This window comes from Chaetura pelagica, unplaced genomic scaffold (genome assembly GCF_000747805.2).
Source record: "Chaetura pelagica isolate M959 unplaced genomic scaffold, ChaPel_1.0 scaffold200, whole genome shotgun sequence".
Lineage (NCBI taxonomy): Eukaryota > Metazoa > Chordata > Aves > Apodiformes > Apodidae > Chaetura > Chaetura pelagica.
In genome coordinates, this window is record NW_009951949.1 from 922944 (window position 1) to 943062 (window position 20119).

Genomic DNA, 20119 nt, shown 5'->3' on the forward strand with positions numbered 1-20119 from the left:
ATTGCCAATATAACATCCTAGTAAGGGAGGTGCACTTCCTTTTGATTTGTTCAGTCTACGAAAAAGGTTTAAGAATTAGTGGGATTCAGATCTCCAAAGCTACCACAACATGATGGTATGCTTCACTTTTTCATGTACAGAAAAAAAAAAAAACACATCAATTTTTGCATTCTGAAAGTGGTGAACACAACAGAAATGCATAATTCAGTACAACCCCCTATTAACTGCTGACACATGGATACATTTTCTGTGTGAGGTTTAGCTCTTCCTTCTGACTGATGGATTCAGACACACCTTCTCAAATTGATCACTGGCTGCTTGTTCCTTGCATTATTCACCAAACTGTGACTTTACTGCTCTGCTTTATTGCCATGTTTTATTTTCCTCCTCACAACCAGAAAGCCAGAAGGATAACAAAGGGAACTGAATTTCCTTTAGCATATTAAAAGAATGGGGTGGGAGAAGGATACACAAGGCACATTACAAACCTTCTTGACACCACTGTTGAACTAAATCCTGCAGGATGAATATTAAAGACACATAGTTTCCTATAATGACATAGAAAAAGGTAACTTTATGCTTTTGCAGCACTTTGGTCCTTTTCTACTGACCCACACCAGCTATCTGCTAGTTCTAGACTAGAGTCATCATCTGCATTTCATGAGCATCAGAGACATTTTTTTTTCTTTCCATTTGGCTCATTCACATTTTTATCCTCCCCTATGCTCTGAAGAAAAGGGGGCCCTGGATTTGGCCTGAAGACATCCCACACTCATTCTGTTGTGGTGTAGTTTGGGATGAAACATGGACCTGTTGGAGAGGGCAAAGAAGGGCAAAGAAAGGCAAAGAAGATGAAAAAAGGGCTGGAGCAGCTCTGCTGTGAAGACAGGCTGAAAGAGTTGGGCTGTTCAGCCTGGAGAAGAGAAGGCTCTGGGGAGACCTTAGAGCACCTTTCAGTACCTGAAGGGGCTACAGGAAAGCTGGGAAGGGACTTTTCACCAGAGACGGCAGTGGTAGGATAGGGGGTAATGGTTTTCAACTGAAAGAAGGAAGATTTAGGTTAGACTTCAGGAAGAAATTCTTCACCATGAGGGTGCTGGAACAGGTTGCCCAGCAAAGTTGTGGAATCCTTCTCCCTGCAGGTGTTCAAGGCCAGGTTGGATGAGGTTTTGTGCAGCCTGGTCTGGTGTGAGGTGTCCCTGCTCATAGCAGGGTGGTTGGAACCTGATGATCTTAAAAGTCTCTTCCAACTTTAACCATTCTATGATTCTAAGAAACGTAAGATCAGTTTTCAGTTTGGGGCAACCACCATAAGCAGAGTGCTAAGCTAAAGGCTGCACCCACAGGTGCTTTTTTTGTGTGCAAGAAACCATCCCTTCATAAAGAACACATAGAGAGAGGACATTTTATTTAACATTTGAGTTTCACAAAGCTCTTGACAAACTGAGAAAGAATTTAGATATAAAAATAAGAAATGTCTAGTCTTTTTTTTTTTTTTTCCCCCCAAATCAAAGCATTTAGAAATACATAACAATATTGATTAAAAATTAGAAGAATGTATACACTAGACACAGAAGAATAGAAATGCTCAGAAAGAACATTCACATATTTATTTTATGGTTTGTTGTTGTTATCTTGGGAAAAAAAAAAAAAAAAAAAAAAAAAAAGAAGACAACCTACCACAACCTGCTGAATAATTATAACAGATTTTACCTACATGTTCAATTGTTTTCTTTTTATTTTTTACTTCATGGTATCACAAAATAATGTTGTCAATCATTGCTGGCATACTGCAATACAAAATAAAATATTTTAAATATTTTAATTTATCTTGGTAAAAAATTTTAAGAGCATCTGTTACTTAGTAGTGACTAAATAACATAACATAGTTGTGACTAAGTAGCTTATCTGATAATTCTTTCCTGTTTCCTGTAGTGAAAACAGCTAGATTTAAAAGTCTTATACATGTGGTATAATAATAATTTGTATTAAAATGTTGAATATTTTGATTAAAAAGCCCCATAGCAAGCCAGTGATTCATCAGAGGAAACTAGATTTCAATCTTTACTAATAATAGTTGCCCTTTATGATTTGGAAAATAGGCAATGTAGCTATTTCACTTCCTGAAGTCAGCGACATTAAGTCAGCTACATTAACATATAGGAGGGCCTTAGATCACATACCATGAAAAGATCTGAATGTGACTGAAATACACAAGCTAAAAGTCAATTCATCAAGATGTCATGGAATTTCAAAAACATTTTCCCCACTTTATTATTTATCAAACTTAAAAGAATTTGGTTTGACTGTAATGGAGAATGAAACAAAAAGGATAAAATGTAAAAAAATACCCAGAAAGCCAGAACTTTTCTCTGTTATTTCTTTGGTTCTTTTTGTACTGGCTTCTGTTTAAATATAAAGGAGCTGTTTTGTGCCAAGTTAAATTAAAACAAACTAATGAACTCCCTTTTTCTTCTTGGAATTAACCTTGTTAACTGGGGCAGGAACTCTATTGTCAGTCTTGATCTCAGTCCTGGCATTGCTTCCTTTCTCCTGCAGCAATAATTTTAGTTTTGTTTTCCTGCCTTATTTTCACTTTACTCAGTACTCACTATCCCATCATCAAAACAAGAAAGAGATTCTGATAGGGACTTCACTCTGCTACCTTTCATGGGAGACCACAAAAAACAGAAAAGCAACTGGCACGTGTACATAACTCTGTTGGCCTGATCAACAAATAGCACTTGAAAATCCAGCCCAGGAGATTCTGCACGCTCCCCACTTTGGCTGCCTCATACCTCTATGACAGAAAAAGACCAAGTGAAATTGTGTATATTTTCTGTCTTCTTTGGAGTGGAGTCAACTCCAGAGGGAAATTATAGTCTTATGGCTACGAACAGGGAAGGTAGTTAACACGTGGCCTTTAGTTATGGGGTCACCAGAGGGTGCCCTGACACAAGGTCCTCTCAGAGTGTGATCAGTTGAAGGAATATTTATCTTTGTAGTTTTTCATGGCTGCTAACAGGAAAATACATATTTTTTCCTGTATCAGTATGAGTGAGAGAAACGTCACCTTTGTAAGATAATAACCACAGAAAAAAGCTTCTTGGCATGTGTCAGCTGATAAGTGTTACATGTTCCCTGAATTAGGCCATGCTGGAAGCAATCTTTTAAGCCATCCAGTCTTGCTCTATGTAGAAACAGGGAAGTTAATTCATATCTGTATGTAGTCTAACTTGAGATGACTCAAAAGAAAAAAAAAAGAACAGCTTTAAATAATCTTCTTTGACTGTTGGGAAACCTTTCTTTTCTCAGTATGCAGAACTCAACGTTGTTGTTTTTTGGATTGCTCTTAAAACAGACAAACAAAAGTTCTGCTCAGAAAGCATAGTCCTTTCAAGATGTGCTGTTAGATCCCTTAAGTAACATTGGCTACAAGAAAAAGATAGTAAGTAAGGGGGAAGAAATGGAATTATTTTTTTTGGTTGTTGTTCTTTGGTGGATATGAATAGGGATTTTTGAGTATTCAAAATTTAGTTAGCTTGGGTTTAAAATAAAATTTCCACATGGTTTCTTAACATTTTTCTCATATTTACTATTTTCCTCCACTCACCCAAAGAAAAGCTCGTAAACCAAAATAAAGTAATAAACAGAATTCAGTGTCAGAAGGTTTTAACAAAAATATGGCATAAGGTTGCTAAGAGTAGGAAGAGTAGGATTATGATGGAGAAGTTCCAGAAGAGGATTACCAAGGTACTTTGGAGCCCAGGGCTACTACCTAGAATGAGGTTGAGGGACTCAATCTCGTGAGAAGGTGCTAAGGGACAATCTCAAATCTGCTTTCATTTACATGAAGAAACTGAGGTGATGGAGCCAAACTGTTCTCTACAGTGGCATGTGAAGTAACAAAAGGCAACAGCCTGGCCTGGGAGATTCAGTCTGGACACTAAGATAAAACACACCACTAAGAGGGCAGTTCAACACAACAACAGGAAATAGCAGAGCTGTAGACCCTCCATCCATGGAGGCTTTTGCATCTCAGCGTGTCAAGCACAGGTGGCCTGATCCACAGATCCTGATGTTGAAAATAGTCCTGTAGTCCTGCTCCAAGCAGACAGATGGGCTAGATGGTTCCAGAGGTTCCTCACAACCAAGATTCTTAGGATTCCACTACAACCTACCATGACATACAAAATTAAGTTTCCTAAATCATAAGGGGATTTCTTTCCTATCTGAAAACAAACATCAACTTTTGAACTGCAGGAACACAGAGTCACACAAAATATCTTCATCCTACTTTTCAATAATGCATGATGAGAATTTGATAAACAACATTACACAATGGAGGAGGCAAAGTGCAATGAATCAGGCTATAATTGTCAAATGAATGTATCATTCTTTCCTTTAAAAACAATTATCATTTTGTAGGGGTCCTTACCCTCTAGGGAGTACCTGCTAATACCTACTAGTATTGTTGCACTGAATGCAAAAACAACCCTGAGAAAATGTCTCAGGAAACTAGATGATGAACCACCAAGAAGGCTTTTTTGGGGTCGTTCTGTTCTGACTGAGAAAATAGCAAGTTTCTCCAATTACAACTCTGCTAAATGGAATTTGGATTCCTGTCCTGCGGTTGCATACAAGATGGAAAGGTATCCTACATCTTTCCACACTCCCAGGACTCTTTTTTATTTGGTATAATTATCACAATATATCTGTAGTATCTACAGCTTGGCAACATTTTCCTAATGAACCAGAAATAATTTGCAAAGTTTTCAGCAATCTTGAGCCAACTTCCGGCTGTTTTTCAGTGAGCCTGAGTCCTGCATACATTCCTATGCCAGATTTGGCTGAAACTTGTCCAGAAATGTTTATGCTAGGAAAAGTTTTGCAATGTCATGTAGAAGTCACACCAGCCAGTTGATTTTGTACTTACGAAGATTTAGCAGGGTGAAATTCTTTCAGATGAAATATATTTTTGAGCCCTTTCAGAATGGAGCTGAGATCCAAGACTCTAGGGTATGAAACTACCGAATATAAATAAAAAATAATAAGAAAGTGTCCTTCAAAGCCTCTGGCATAGAAATCCTCTTTCTCACTTTGCCTCAGCTGGATTTTCTTTGCTCATATTTAATTAGGTACATATTTTTCAAAGATGTGTTATAGGTAGCTTTTCGCTTTTGCTTCCTCCTTCATAGTAAATGCCCACAAAGTCAAGACTGTCCCCTGAGACAAGTGCAGTTACCTATGAAGTGTAGGAGGAAACTCCAAGTGTAACAGAATGGTCTCTTTGCCTGACATGTCTCCTTTAATTTTCATAAGTGCTTTACACAACTGTCTAGGAAGGAAGACTGTAAACAAGCCCCAGATATCCCAGTGCTATAATGTAATTTCAGCTCATCTTTCTTTAAAATATGTATTACATAGATAGATAGATAGATAGATAGATAGATAGATAGATAGATGTGCATGCATAAATACATATATTCATAAGTGTGCATACATACATGTAGAGAAAGAAGGAAGAAGAAGGAATGAAAGACATGTCCATTGATGAAGTTAAACAATATCTTTGATAATAAAATACATTATGAATTTGAAATAAAAGAAAACTGAAACAAAACAACAAAAAAACCCCAAACATAAGGGAAAAATTCCAAATCTTTAATAAAGTTACATCAGCTGTTCAGATTGTATGTATTCAGAGATTTCAGTTGAATTTGCTAATAAACGCACAGAAATACTGACAAGTATTTGAGAAAGTCAGAGAGAAGTTCCAGAGATTTAAGCATGGTATTTATCTTCCAGTAATTACTGCTTTTTAAGTTTAATTTCCAACCCTTCAATGCACCAGAATGAGTTACAAGAACAAAAAACCAACCAAACAAACAACAAACAAACAAACAAAATCCAACCCTAACCAAACAAAAAAACCCCAACCAAAAACAGACAAACAGGAACAAAACCTCAACCATGTAGAGTGGATCAGGACTATGAGTATTAAATTCTGTGAGTCTATACAAATGTAAATCTTAGCAGTCAAACTTGATTTTTTTCTTAAGAATCAGTGAACGAAATTCAAAACCCACAATAACAGAACAGAGAAAGTACCTGGAATACACTAAAACACTAGCTGTGGCATCTTAGCCATTAAAGTAATTTTGCATATAAAAAGGGACAGTTAGAGCAGAAACAAGCTATGGAGCCACAGAAGATAATGATAGTGCATCAGAAAGTTTGTGGAATGCATCAAAAATAACACAGGAATCAACAGCAGGATGAGTCTCACAAGCCTCCACCACAATGACTTGATGAAAGGTGAACATCATGCAGGAGGTAGTTGTGGCAAGGGATGCTACAAGCACCTATGGGGTAAAAATCCTGTATGCTCAACAGCTACATAGGCTGACAATAGATAATTAACCTATGTCCACGTTAGAAAAATATAAGGCAATACGCATGAGCAAGCATAGCATCACATGGGGAATGATTGCTCCTGAACATTAATCTTTGCTCTGCTGCAGATTTCTTTCACAATGGTGGTCCAGGCCTCTTAACTTTTTTGAGTCTCTGCTTTATCTCCAGATGTTGGCCATTTAATGAATGCAAGCTCTAAATTCTTCAAAGCAGTTGAACACTTGCACAGCACTTAGCACACCAGGACACGATCTGGACCCCAGCATCTGTCAATTCTTGTTCACACAATGGAGAGCAAAATCGTGGCACCAGTGTAAAGAGACAAAAATTATGTACACCTGTTGTAGCCAAAGGATGGATTATTGTATGATCAAATATGCCACCATATGTTCCATAAATTAGTATCCACAGATTCCCTCCACCTTCTCCATGTAGTATTAATTATTTATGAAGCAGCATTTACTCACCATTCCTTCAAATAACAAACACAAAATGGATTTCACCGCCTAGAGAAAAATACATTTCCCTCCTTCCCATGTATTTGCCAGTGTTTCCCAAGAAACAGAAAAAATTGCAGGAGGAATGGAATATTTATGCCAAAAAAAAAGAGTCTGTTATCCAGTGTTAGAATGCTAATGCTAACAGGAAAATGTAGAGGGGGTATTAAACTTAATGCATCAAGGACCTTTCCATTCTCTTTCACTGAGAACTGAATTAGTTTATGTTTCACACAGGGTAAGAGCTCAGATTCCTGAGAGGAGGTAATTCACTGAAATGTCAAGGTATATGATGCTGTATGGAAACATGCTCATCTTGCTTTACCTCTCTAGCAGAGGACCAGTTTACCCTGCTTCTTGCATAGTACTTATCCCTAGACCATCTTTAAGCAACCACAGTCATCAACAGGGTTGAAGACTCAGAGGGTATCTGAGTTTAGTCTTTGTACTCCGAACGGACTTTTGTCCAGCAACCTCCATGAGACTGTACAACAGCAGAGACACTTGCAACTACATACAAAAGTAAATAGCATGAAAGAATTTAAAGAAATAATATATACAGACTAAAGTGAATTACTCGAGTCAAAGCAGAATAAATACAGACAGTACATCTATGAGCTGCAAATGAATGAAACAGTATTTATAAAATGGGTAATTTAGAACTGATTAATGTTTATAAATGTGTTTACATAAGAATTAGCTATTAACCTATAGCTTTAAAGCATTTAATTAGCCTCAGAATATTGTCTCAGTATACAATGAAATATAACTAATTTACAAAGGAAAATAGAAACGAAATCTGCAAGCACAAATGAAGGCAATTAGTTAAGCAATTTACATAAATTTGAATGGTTATTTTCAGGGCATTTTTGACATTTTGCAGTTCCCATTCCCATCATGCCCACAAAAATGTTTTTCTGTCACCCTATGTATATGATACATCAATCATCTAACGGGATCACAGAATGCCAGCACACACTGCGGTGTAAGAGCTTCTACACACCAGCTTTCTGAACCATGCAGAATCCAGCATGCCATTTTCAGCTGTACTATCTTATCACCTGCAGATCCATTTACAGGCTGTTATAGCTTAATTCTTACCTCCAAATGGAGAAAAGAATATGAAATGTGACTTCATGTCTATTTCATTCTCACACCATGAATACCAAACGGATGGTAACAATTACAGATGGGAATATATTTCTTGTGTAAGAACCCAAACGCAGCACAGCTCACCAAGTGAAATCTGGAACAAGTCACTTAATGCATTTAGTTTATCCAGATCTAAATTGGTGGAAAAGGCTGGAGGAATTTCATAGAATCATAGAATCATAGAATCTTAGGGGCTGGAAGGGACCTCGAGAGATCATCTAGTCCAACCCCCCTGCCAGAGCAGGGTCACCTAGAGTACATCACACAGGAACTCATCCAGGTGGGTTTTGAATGTCTCCAGTGAGGGAGACTCCACAACCTCCCTGGGCAGCCTGTTCCAGTGCTCTGTCACTCTCACAGTAAAAAAATTTTTTCGGACATTCACCTTGAACATCCTATGCTCCAATTTACACCCATTACCCCTTGTCCTATCACTAGTCATCACCGAGAAAAGCCTAACTCCATCCCCCTGACACTCACCCCTTACATATTTGTAAACATTGATGAGGTCACCCCTCAGTCTCCTTTTCTCCAAGCTAAAGAGACCCAGCTCCCTCAGCCTTTCCTCATAAGGGAGATGTTCCACTCCCCTAATCATCTTCGTAGCTCTGCGCTGGACTCTCTCGAGCAGTTCCCTGTCCTTTTTGAACTGAGGGGCCCAGAACTGGACACAATACTCCAGATGTGGCCTCACCAATGCAGAATAGAGGGGGAGGAGAACCTCTCTTGACCTACTAACCACACCCTTTCTAATGCACCCCAGGATGCCATTGGCCTTCTTGGCCACAAGGGCACATTGCTGGCTCATGGTCATCCTCCTGTCTACCAGGACCCCCAGGTCTCTTTCACCTACACTACTCTCCAGCAGTTCAGCCCCCAACCTGTACTGGGACATGGTGTTGTTCTTCCCCAAATGTAAAACTCTGCACTTCCCCTTGTTGAATTTCATCATGTTTCTCCCCGCCCAACTCTCCAACCTATCTAAGTCTCTCTGAATGGCAGCACAGCCTTCTGGTGTGTCAGCCACTCCTCCCAGCTTAGTGTCATCAGCAAACTTGCTGAGGGTACATTCTATACCCTCATCCAGGTCGTTGATGAAGATGTTGAACAACACCGGTCCCAGCACCGACCCTTGTGGGACTCCACTAGTAACACACCTCCAACCAGATTCTACCCCATTGACTACAACTCTCTGACTCCTTCCTTTCAACCAGTTCCTAATCCACCTCACTTCCTGGTCACCAAACCCATACCTGATCAACTTATCCACAAGGATGCTGTGGGAGACGGTGTCAAATGCTTTACTGAAATCAAGATAAACCACATCTACCGCTCTACCATCATCTATCCACCTAGTAATTTCCTCATAGAAGGCTATGAGGTTAGTCAAACATGATTTACCCTTGATAAAACCATGCTGACTGCTCTTGATGACCCCCATGTCCTTGATGTGCCTGGAGATAGTCACAAGAACAAGTTGTTCCATCACCTTTCCAGGGATGGAGGTGAGGCTGACCGGTCTATAGTTACCCGGGTCCTCCTTCTTGCCCTTCTTGTAGACTGGAGTGACATTTGCTATCCTCCAGTCCTCAGGCACCTCACCTGTTGCCCATGATTTACTGAAGATGATGGAGAGTGGCCTAGCAATGACCTCCGCCAGCTCCCTCAGCACCCTTGGGTGCATTCCATCTGGACCCATTGATTTATGGATGTCCAGATTACTCAACTGATCCCTAACCCAATCCTCATCTACCATGTCAAACTCTTCCTCTATCTTGACTTCTTCTGGGGCTATATGAATCTGGGGCTCATAGGGAGACCCTGCAGGAGTGAAGACAGAGGCAAAGAAGGCATTCAGCACCTCTGCCTTCTTTATATCCTCTGTCACCAGGGCTCCCACCTCATTCCTCAATGGGCCAATATTGCCTCTATTGCTAGTTTTGCTAGCTATGTACTTGAAAAAGCCCTTTCTATTATCCTTAACCTGACTTGCAAGGTTAAGTTCCAAGGAGGCCTTAGCTTTCCTAATTGCCTCCCTACATCCTCTGACAACAGTCCTATATTCCTCCCAAGTGACCAGCCCCTCCTTCCATGATCTATAGATTTTCCTTTTCCACTTAAGTTTGCCCAGTAGTTCCTTCTTTAACCATGCAGGTCTCCTAGCACCCTTACTAGATTTCCTAACCATTGGGACACTCTGATCCTGTGCTTGCAAGAAGTGGTCCTTGAATGTTGACCAGCTATCTTGAGCTCCTTTATTTTCTAGCACCCTGTCCCATGGGATTTCCCTTAATAGATGATTGAGGAGACCAAAGTTTGCCCTGTGGAAGTCCAGGGTTCTGGTCCTGCTGGGTATTTTGTTCCTTCCACACAGGATATGTACTCATATAAAATCTGTTTTGTTGTGATTACATCAGCTCAGTTAAGATTTTATTAGCATTTAAATTCTATCACCAAAGGCTGGCTGTGTGAGTCTTCCAGCAGATATCAGGGTAGTTGAAATCTCCCATGAGGACCAGGGACTGTAGTTGTGAGGCTGCTTTCAGTTTCAGGCTCAGGCTACTCATGTAGAAAGCAGCACTTACAAAGAGCTTAAAAGAAAACAGAGATTAAGAAAAGAAGAAGTGATTAAGACAGCCAATAGCTGGTAAAATGTCTGAAACTACAAGATCAGGACATCTACTTTTCCCAGACTTTGTCTGTCCCTCATGAAAGTGCTTGAGGGGTTAGCGTGTCTTGGTTAAAATTGCCCAGTGAAACATGTTTTATCACATCATGGATCAGTGAAATTAGAATTTCCACCTCTTGACAACTTCATCATCAAGCAGCAATCCTTGTGACCCAGTTAGAATTGTTAGTGATAAACAAAAAAAAGAGACAGCTCCCCTTGCAGTAGTGCCATCAATTTGGCAGTAAAACACTTTACCAGTGGTGCAAGTGTCTTGTTGAGTGCCAGAATTTTTCACACTTTAGGTTAGTGCCTAAAGCAATAATTCTGTGATAACTGAAAAGGTGTTTATTCTAGTCTTTTTCCATCCATTTCCATGAGAAACTTGGAAGATTTTGTTGGATTCCTGAAGGGGGAACAACAAAAACAACAACAAATACACTGTTTTACAAGATGGTAATAGCATGACCTTCCTAGCTGTAATTCAATGTATAATCTAATCTGAGACATTTAAAAGCTGCAGTATCTGTTATCAAGATTATTACTCTTCGAGAATTACTGAGAATCTGAAAATCTTTTGAGGAAACAAACTTGAAAGGGATGACTGGTGAGCTAAAATTCAACTGCATTTTGGAAAGAAATGCAGAGCTCCAGCTTGCCTTTTCAGAATGAAGGCAGCCCTTTTATTTTCTGTGCTTCTTTGCAGCAAAAGTAGCTGACGTCCTATGACAGAGCATTAAGATTTACAAGATGCATGGGTTTTCTGGAGAAGTTAGTCAAGAAGGACAGCTTAAAGTTGTCTAACCTAACTGCCTGTATATTTGACCATTCTTATGCCCTTAAAGCTCATGCTAGGTAATTTATTGAAGTGTGGAGGATCAATATGCCACAGCATCTTGCAATATAGGAGCTGCATTCTGGCACAAATTGCTTAAAAAACACCCAGATCACTCTATAAAAGTGAACGCAACCCTTGTGCTCTGTTGTAGCAGAATGCAGTTGCCAAGCCCATCATTTCCCCAATCCCATCTTTTTGTGGTACTTGCTCTCCTTCCACATTCCCTCGTCTCCCAAAATACCTTGAATTAACACTTACTAAGTGGGTATTTTCCAGAAAAAGGTTTCTTGCTTTCAATGTACAGCTTTTGCTCCTGAGTGCTCCATGCTCTGGTGATGAATTTAATAGACGTGTCTGTTATCAGAGGTGTAAACTACTGCACCTATTTATGCTGGAATATATATCAGCTCATTCCTAAACACTGATGTCTGGGGGCAAACATAGTTCCAGATAAGGATATATTGATTGATATAGAATTTGGAAAAAGTGATTTTGGCCTGTAAAGCATTTAAATGCCCATAGTATCAAGTTTTCCTTCAAATTCTCTGCAGACTTTACAGCTATGTCTTAACTGATAAATCAGAGATAGGGCACAAGTCTGAACACTCTCCTGAAGTTGTCACTAGAGATTAATTACTAGCACATTCCCTGGCATAGGTTTTCTCAATAGGCTGTATGGGTGAGGCCACACTGTTTTGAAGAGGAAGTGAATTAACTGTATGAATATGAATGGAGCCATGTCACTTGCCAGAAAGCAAGCTCTTTCCCATATGAGCTGCTCTTTTGGACAAACATATCCTCAATGTAGTGAAGAAAATGTATCTTGAGCTCTTAGTGGCTGCTTGAGTGTTTTGGAGGGTTGTGTAAGGCCAAGGCCCCACAAATCTCCCCGAATCTGATACAAACTCACTCACTCTGGCACTTGGGAGGGTTTGTGCAATGACCTGTGCCCAGACTTGCAATTATTTTTTGTTTTGCTGAGTTGATCTGCCCCAAAAGAAAATTCAGAAGTAAATTAATATTTATGAAATTTGGAGGATCAACTGGTGCCAGACGTGTGATTGCACTGGTGAGATATTTATTTAGCAGTAAAGAGTCAGTGAATCCTCAGGTGTTACAAGTTTGTTCCATTGCTACCAAAATTGTATCATCTATCTCTAAGGGCAATGAACCAAGACTGAGCCAGCAAGGCCATTCTCTGAGAAGGTGTCAGAATTACTACTGGCCTTTCCCCATAAAAAATGAGATGGGATTTGAGAGAGGCATGAAGCCTCCTAAACCCACAAATAAGACCAGAAGAAAAGCAGAAGGAGCCCTGAGCCAAATGCAGACAATGAAAAGTGGGGCAGCAGCATAAAACAAAACAGCAGGGTTTACCAGTAATCCTACCTAACTCCACCAGATTGCCTCTAGTGGAGTCATGGCTCAAATGAAATCAAAGCTGAGTACATTTACTGAGGGCTTGATCCAGGGTCCTTTCTCTTGTACAGCTTTGTACAGACCTGAGAGGAACTGATTAGATCTTCTATAAAAAAATAAGACAGGCTGTTTCTTGCTTTTATGCTAACATTCTTAGAGAAAAGTTGCTCCTCAAGGGGTTTCAATACTTTTAACATGAACAGTGGCTAAGCATGAAATGGATGTTATTGGACCAACAGCTTCTGGGTTACTGTTCAGAGATAATGGAATAACACCCAAGTGCATTGAGAAGGAAAAGAAGAAATGCCGAAATTAGTGAGTTTGGGGTGATTTATGAAAGAAATTTTAGGGTTTCAGCAGTACTAGATATTTTCCTAAATGTTTGTAAGGAGGTGTGATAATTCTTTCCTCTATTTGTAATAAAAATAGAGAAACAAGTATTGAGGGGAGAAGAAAGATACATTTCTTAATTAGAAATTTAAGGAAGTTTTTCCCACAATGAAAAGATGGAGTTTTTTTTTTACCTGGGAGGTGTTTGTAATAGTGCCAGGAAACAGTGCTGTCTTGTATATGATTCTGTTGTAATTAAACTACCTTTGTTACAAGCAGCTCCACCAGATGACCTCTAAAATATGAAAACAATCACTATTTTATATCATTTTCTAAGTCTCAGCTTTGGCAGACTGACTTCTGAGCCTCAGGTGCCACTCCAGCCATCTCCCCATGCCTTAATAATTTCAATCTCCTGGTGACAGCCAGACTGACTTTGGGCAGTCTGGGAGAAGACAAGAACCTGGTTAAGCTTGTGAGCTCAAATTAAATGGCTGACAATGAAACCTGCTAACACTGCTCATTAGAAAATGTGGGAGGTTTTTGGATAGTAGCTAGACCTGACAGCTTCTTACAGATTTGCTGTTTGTATTGAGGGAAAAAAAAAACACCATCACAAAACCCAAACAAACAAACAAAAAAAAAATCAAAACAAACAAACAAACAACAAACCCACAAGAAAACCCACAGAACAAACACACAAAAAAAACCCCAAAACAACAAAAAACCCCAAAACCAAACCCCAAACAAACCAAAAAACAAACAAACCAAAAATCAAACCCAAACCCAAAACCTACAACAGTATCTTTTCCAAGAAGTGCTTAGTTTATTTAGATACTAGCTTTGAATGTTTACTAAAGAATCTTTTAAAACTCCTCATGAGAGACATTAATAAATACTCTCTGAGAACTAATACTTCCAAAGATATTTGGGAAGGTCCATTAACAAACACGTTTGATTAATTTAAATTGCTGTGAGACAAGAGGGAACATTTTGACTGTGAGAATTCCTGGGCCAGAGATGATGTTTTTGTTTTTAATAGCTTTGATAAGCTTTTCTTTCCTTATTGTTTTTTAATTATTTTTTTGGGCACATGAAAGCTTTTGGCTTATACAGCATCAATTTCAACAGATGATCTATTTGCAATAGAAGATGGAATTAAATATAATTTCCTGTTTATCTCTTCAGGAGAGCCATGACCACAAAGAAATCATAAACTCTGCTGTTCAAGAATCTCTTTGCAAAATTGTTCTTCTCCTTTTCTCTTAGAGAAATATATGGGGCTATGAGGACCTATAGTCTGACCAAAAGAGTGGGGATTGTGTTAACAAAACCAAAACTGTTGACTCTACCCATATTAGTGCTGAACTGTAAGTACTGATAGCTTCTCCACTGAAGTTAACACAAGTTATCTTTCTGCAGCATTTCTTTGTCATGTTTTGCTTAAACTTGGTTTTTTGAGGTGCAACCCAAAAAGTAACATCATAGCTCACTGCACAGTTGAAATTAAAGTTCATTCTGCTTTCTTCAGTACTGTGTCTTTATTAGGATTTCCCTGCTGGATTTTCTGCCATTTCTTACCAGTTGTTTAACTGCGTCATAATCTATTGAAGCCTTTAGCTGTGAAACTGCTGATGACACTGCTTGGCTTCTAAGTATTGCTGGCTTTACTAACTTTCAGATCAACCAGCCAGCCAGGCAATTAGCTGAGCTATCTTCAAGTCCTAGCTGATACCCTTAAATCTCTGTATTTTCTAGCATTAATTTAATCTGCTTTTACAAGAGGTTCATGTACACAGACCTTCTTTAAGATCTGCCTCCACAGACTAATATTTTAAGGTTTCTTCATCAGGTCCCTGCAAAGTATCTGATGAACCCAAGTAGAAGCTGAAGCCATGAGTGTGTATGATGTTTAAGGGTTGTTTTTTCACAGTTTGACACTGAAGACAATCTCACTAGATTTCTAAGCAAAGCACAAGAAACAGACTGAAAAGAAGAATGTCAACATCATTCACTCTTGCATCAACCTTCTCTGACACTTGATAATGTTGAAGTCTCATATATAAAAGAAGGGGAACATTCTCAGTATTCCAGTTTAATGGGGACCTTCACAAGTCACACATTTAAACTCGTGTTTACTCTTTGTAAACAAAACTAGAGTCTTCACCTTACTCTGTTTCATTTTCCTCTCCTGATGCAAGATTTCATTATTTTTCCCTAACACCCATTCTGAAGAAGAGTTCAGATTCATTGAAGATAAAAATGAAGTGGTAAATGATAGAGGAAGGAGAAAAAGAAAGCTAATGCCAGGAAGGCCACATGTACACATAATTTTATTTGGTTGAACCTGGGAACAACCACAGCGCTCCTCTAGTAAAACTACTGGTGATTTATCTAGGTTATCTGCCCTGAGCTTCCACTACACTATTAAAGATGTATTGCATATCTACAGTACTTTCTAATTCAACAGTCCCTAAACACAAACGCACATCCTTAGCTCTTTCTCCTTTCCATGAAATTTGAAGTTTAGCAAGGAAATACTTATGTGGCAAACTTCAAATAAAAATAATAATGATAAAAAAAAAATCTTAGGAATATCCTTTATAAGAGGAAGACAGCACAGAAACTGCAGATGTATTTTTTTCCTGCTGTTTGTGACATATTTTTTCATCAGTGTTTCCAGAAGGTTATATATTATTTTTAATTACAGAAATCTTTAAAAAATTCCTAAAACTTATTAAGTTTCCTTTTTACATTCATAGTTGTAATGCATTTCAGAGTGACTTTAACATTCCCTCTGATATGTTTGACAGGAGATTGATAACATATTGCTCTTTGTTTTACCATCTTCCTCATCTCTGATTAAAAATATCATAATATTAAATTGCTCAGATGAGGTATGTTTTTATCCCAAGAAAATAAACCTTTTGCCACAGATGGGCAAACATGTTTGACATTAAAAAATCAATACTGCAGTCAAAAACTCTCTTTAGCCTTCATTTGAAGGAAACCAGAATTCCCACACCTTCAGGAAAGACTGATTACTAAAAATGGAGAAAAAAATATTTTAAAAATAATTTTGATCAGCTTTATTTTAGGAGCCTTATTTTTTTTATACATATCTGTGTTCATTACACAAGAACAGTATTGAAAAGTTACTTCTAACAAATCCAACATGGGGCAACGAAGAGAGTTTCAATCCATTATTAAAATCCAGTAAGCAAAGTTTATATAGAAGAAACAGTGGAATTCAGGTGATTTAGAGTATTCTTAATCAGATCAACCAAGTGACATAAATATGGTTTGTACTTCATCAAAAAGAACTAGTTGAGCATGGTAGATTGACCCACAGAGAAAACGGAATTTTCTCAGAACTTCAAATGACAAGCAAAAAAGAAACATAAAATACTAGCTTTTTAGAACCAATATTTTTCTGTAAAATACATCAGGAATGTAATCAGGTGCTGTGTCCATTTGCAGTGGAAACAGTGTATGTGTATTTGTCTTTTTAGTTGACAGCCAATATGAAAGGCCATTCATACTGAATTGGAGATGTACATCCAAGCCCTTTCCTGACTCAGCAGTAAGGAAATACTTCATATGTAAAGTAAGACTCTAAAACCACTCCGGAAGGAAAAATTCCTCTTTACTCTTTCATATAATATGCTAGCAATCTTAATTTTACCAAGTGAGGAAGAGATATTTCATAAAATCTAAAAAACAATAAATCATACACTGGAAAACCAGCTACTATGCAGTGCACCAAGAAATTGCAGCATTGACCCAGGGGGATAATTTCCTGAGCAAGTAGAATTAAGGAGTTGTTAGTCTCTGCAATTACCAAGACATGGTAGGATAGCTCCGATGATTGGAATGCTGTCATGGATGGTTTGTACTGTTTAGGAAAGGTAGGTCATCAAAGTGGGGTGGTGGAGTGGCTCTGATGGGATGCACCTGTGAGTGCTGAGAGAGCTGGCAGATGCTATTGCTGGGCTACTCTCCATCATCTTTGAAAGGTCATGAAAAACAGGAGAGGTGCATGAGGACTGGAGAAAGGCCAATATCACTCCAGCCTGCAAAAATGGCAAAAAGGATGATTCAGGGAACTACAGGCTGGTTAGTCTCACCTCTGTCCCTGGTAAGGTGTTGGAAAAAGTTGTTCTGTATGTCATCAGAAAACAAGAATGTCACTGAGAGAAGTCAGCATGATTCCACCAAAGGGATATCATACTTGACCAATCTGATTGCCTTCTGTGATGTCTTAAATGGCTACCTAGACAAGGGGACAGCAGTGGATCTCATCTACCTTGACTTCAGCAAGGCTTTTGACACTGTTTACCATAACATCCTCATTAGGAAAATGAGGGAGTGTGGGATAGATGAGTGGCCAGTGAGATGTTTTGAGAGCTGGCTGTGTGACAGAGCTCAGAGGGTTGTGACTAATGGAGCAGGGTTGAGTTGGAGACCTGTAACCAGTGGTGTCAATACTTGGTCCAGTCTTGTTCAGCATATTCATCAATGACCTGGACAAGGGGACAGAGAGTGTCCTCAGCAAGTTCACTGGTGATACCAAACTGGGAGGGGTGGCTGACAATCCAGAGGGCTGTGCTGCCATTCAGTGTGACCTGGACAGGCTGGAGAGGTGGACAGAGAGGAACTTAATGAAGTTCAACAAGGTCAAGTGTAGGATCATCTACCTGGGGAGGAAGAACCCCATGTCCCAGAATAGGTTAGGGGTGGACCTGCTGGAAAGCTGTTTTGAGGAGAAGGATCTGGGAGTCCTGGTAGATGGTAAATTATCCATGAACCAGCAGTGTGCTCTCTCTGCCAAGAAGGTAAATGGAATCCTGGGGTGCTTAAGGAAGAGTGTGGCCAATATGTCAAGGGAGGTCATTCTCCCCCTCTACTCTGCCCTGGTGAGGTCACAGCTGGAGAATTACATCCAGCTCTGGGTTCTCTAGTTCAATAGAGACAGGGAGTCCAGAGGAGGGCAACAAAAATGACTGGGGGATTAGAGAATCTTCCTTATGAGGAAAGGCTGAGAGAGCTGGGACTCTTTAGCCTGCAGAAGAGAAGGCTGCGGGTAGACCTTGTTAATGCCTAAAAGCATCTAAACAGTGCTTGCAGGGAGGATGAAGCCAGATTCTTTTCAGTAGTTCCCAGTGATAGGACAAGGGGAAAACTGCACAAGCTGGAACATAGGAAGTTCCATTTGAATATGAGGACAAACTTCTTTACAGTGAGGGTGATAGAGCCCTAGGACAGGCTGCCCAGGGAAGTTGTGGAGTCCCCTTCTCTGGACATATTCCAGACCTACCTGGATGCAGTCCTGAGTAATGGTGGGAGAGTTGGACTAGATGATCTCTAGAGGTCCCTTCCAGCTCTGAGAGTTCTGTGATTCTGTGATTCTAATGACCCACTCAGTGGACTGGGACATAAACCAAACTTTGGCAATGTGTATAGCATAAGAATTTGCCTGAATTCTTTTAATCTCTGATTGATAAGTTTAAAAAATTGGGGAAGGAGGGGGAAGTAGATCTTCTTATGAGATTTCTGCTGAGTGAGAAAGTGTGTAATTAACGGTGTACATCTGTCTCTGTTTTTGTGAAGGAATGAAGCTGGAGAAAAAAAAACACACAAGAAAAACAAAACAAAACAAAACAAAAAAACCCAAACACCTGAAAAACAAGACCCAAATGACATCCTAAACAAAATTTTAATCACTGGAAAAAACAGGACTATGAAAATGCCACATAAAGTGTGCATGTTAGCCATGGTCACAATGAAAATGCTTGTTTCCACCCCAGCAGCAAACATTCGATGCTCCTTTATAAGAGTTAAGGGTCATCCCTAAAAGTGGGACACACAGCATTTCTGATTATGGTTCATTAGTTGTGGGTACTGCTTAATTAAGACCTAAGTGACTTGGTCATACTTTGGTTATTATTTGATCTATCTAATTATCTCCACCTCATTAACAGAAATAATATAAGTCTACCACTTTTGCTTTGCCAAAATAATGACAGTGTTCTACCTCTTGGAAGCTGAAAGGAGAGTGTCTGGGAGTAACAGCATCAAATAAGTGCTCACCCATGATAATGACTTTCTGTGTTTTATATGTAAAATGTAAGAACAACAGAATAGCATTTTATCTGGCAAGGAAAAAGTAATGAAAAATTGCTTTTGATTGATTTTCCTCCCAAAGAGATAGAGGCACATCCAATCACAGCTTTCTTGTTAATTTGATTCTGAAGATCATCTTACCACTAATGCTGTTAATTAAATGCAAAATGAACTATTTAAAAGACTAATAATAATAATAAATAAAAGCCTCATTGTGTATGGCTCTTTGTCAATTCCTATGCAGATTCAGGAAATTAACTACATTATCTCAAACTTTTCATAATCATTTTCAGGAAACAGAGATGATGACTGCATTCTGTTCTCATTCTGGTCCTTGGAGCAACACTGTATTCCCAAGAGTGAAAGAGGAAGGAAACCATTTTATACCTTGAATCAGATAAATCAGATAAAACCAAAAAATGGTAAATGACAGTAAGAGTCAGTGACTGCTGGAACAACTTCCCTAGGCAACCTGTTCCAGTGTCTCACTGCCCTCACAGGAAAAAAAAAAATCTTCTTTGAATCCAGTATAAGTCTACCCTCTTTCAGTTTAAAACCATTAACTCTTGTCCTGTCACTACAGGCCCTGGTAAGAAGTCTCTGTCCATCTTTCTTTTAAGTCCTCTTTCTATTTTGAAAGGCCACAATACGGTCTACAAAGAGTCTTCTCTCAGA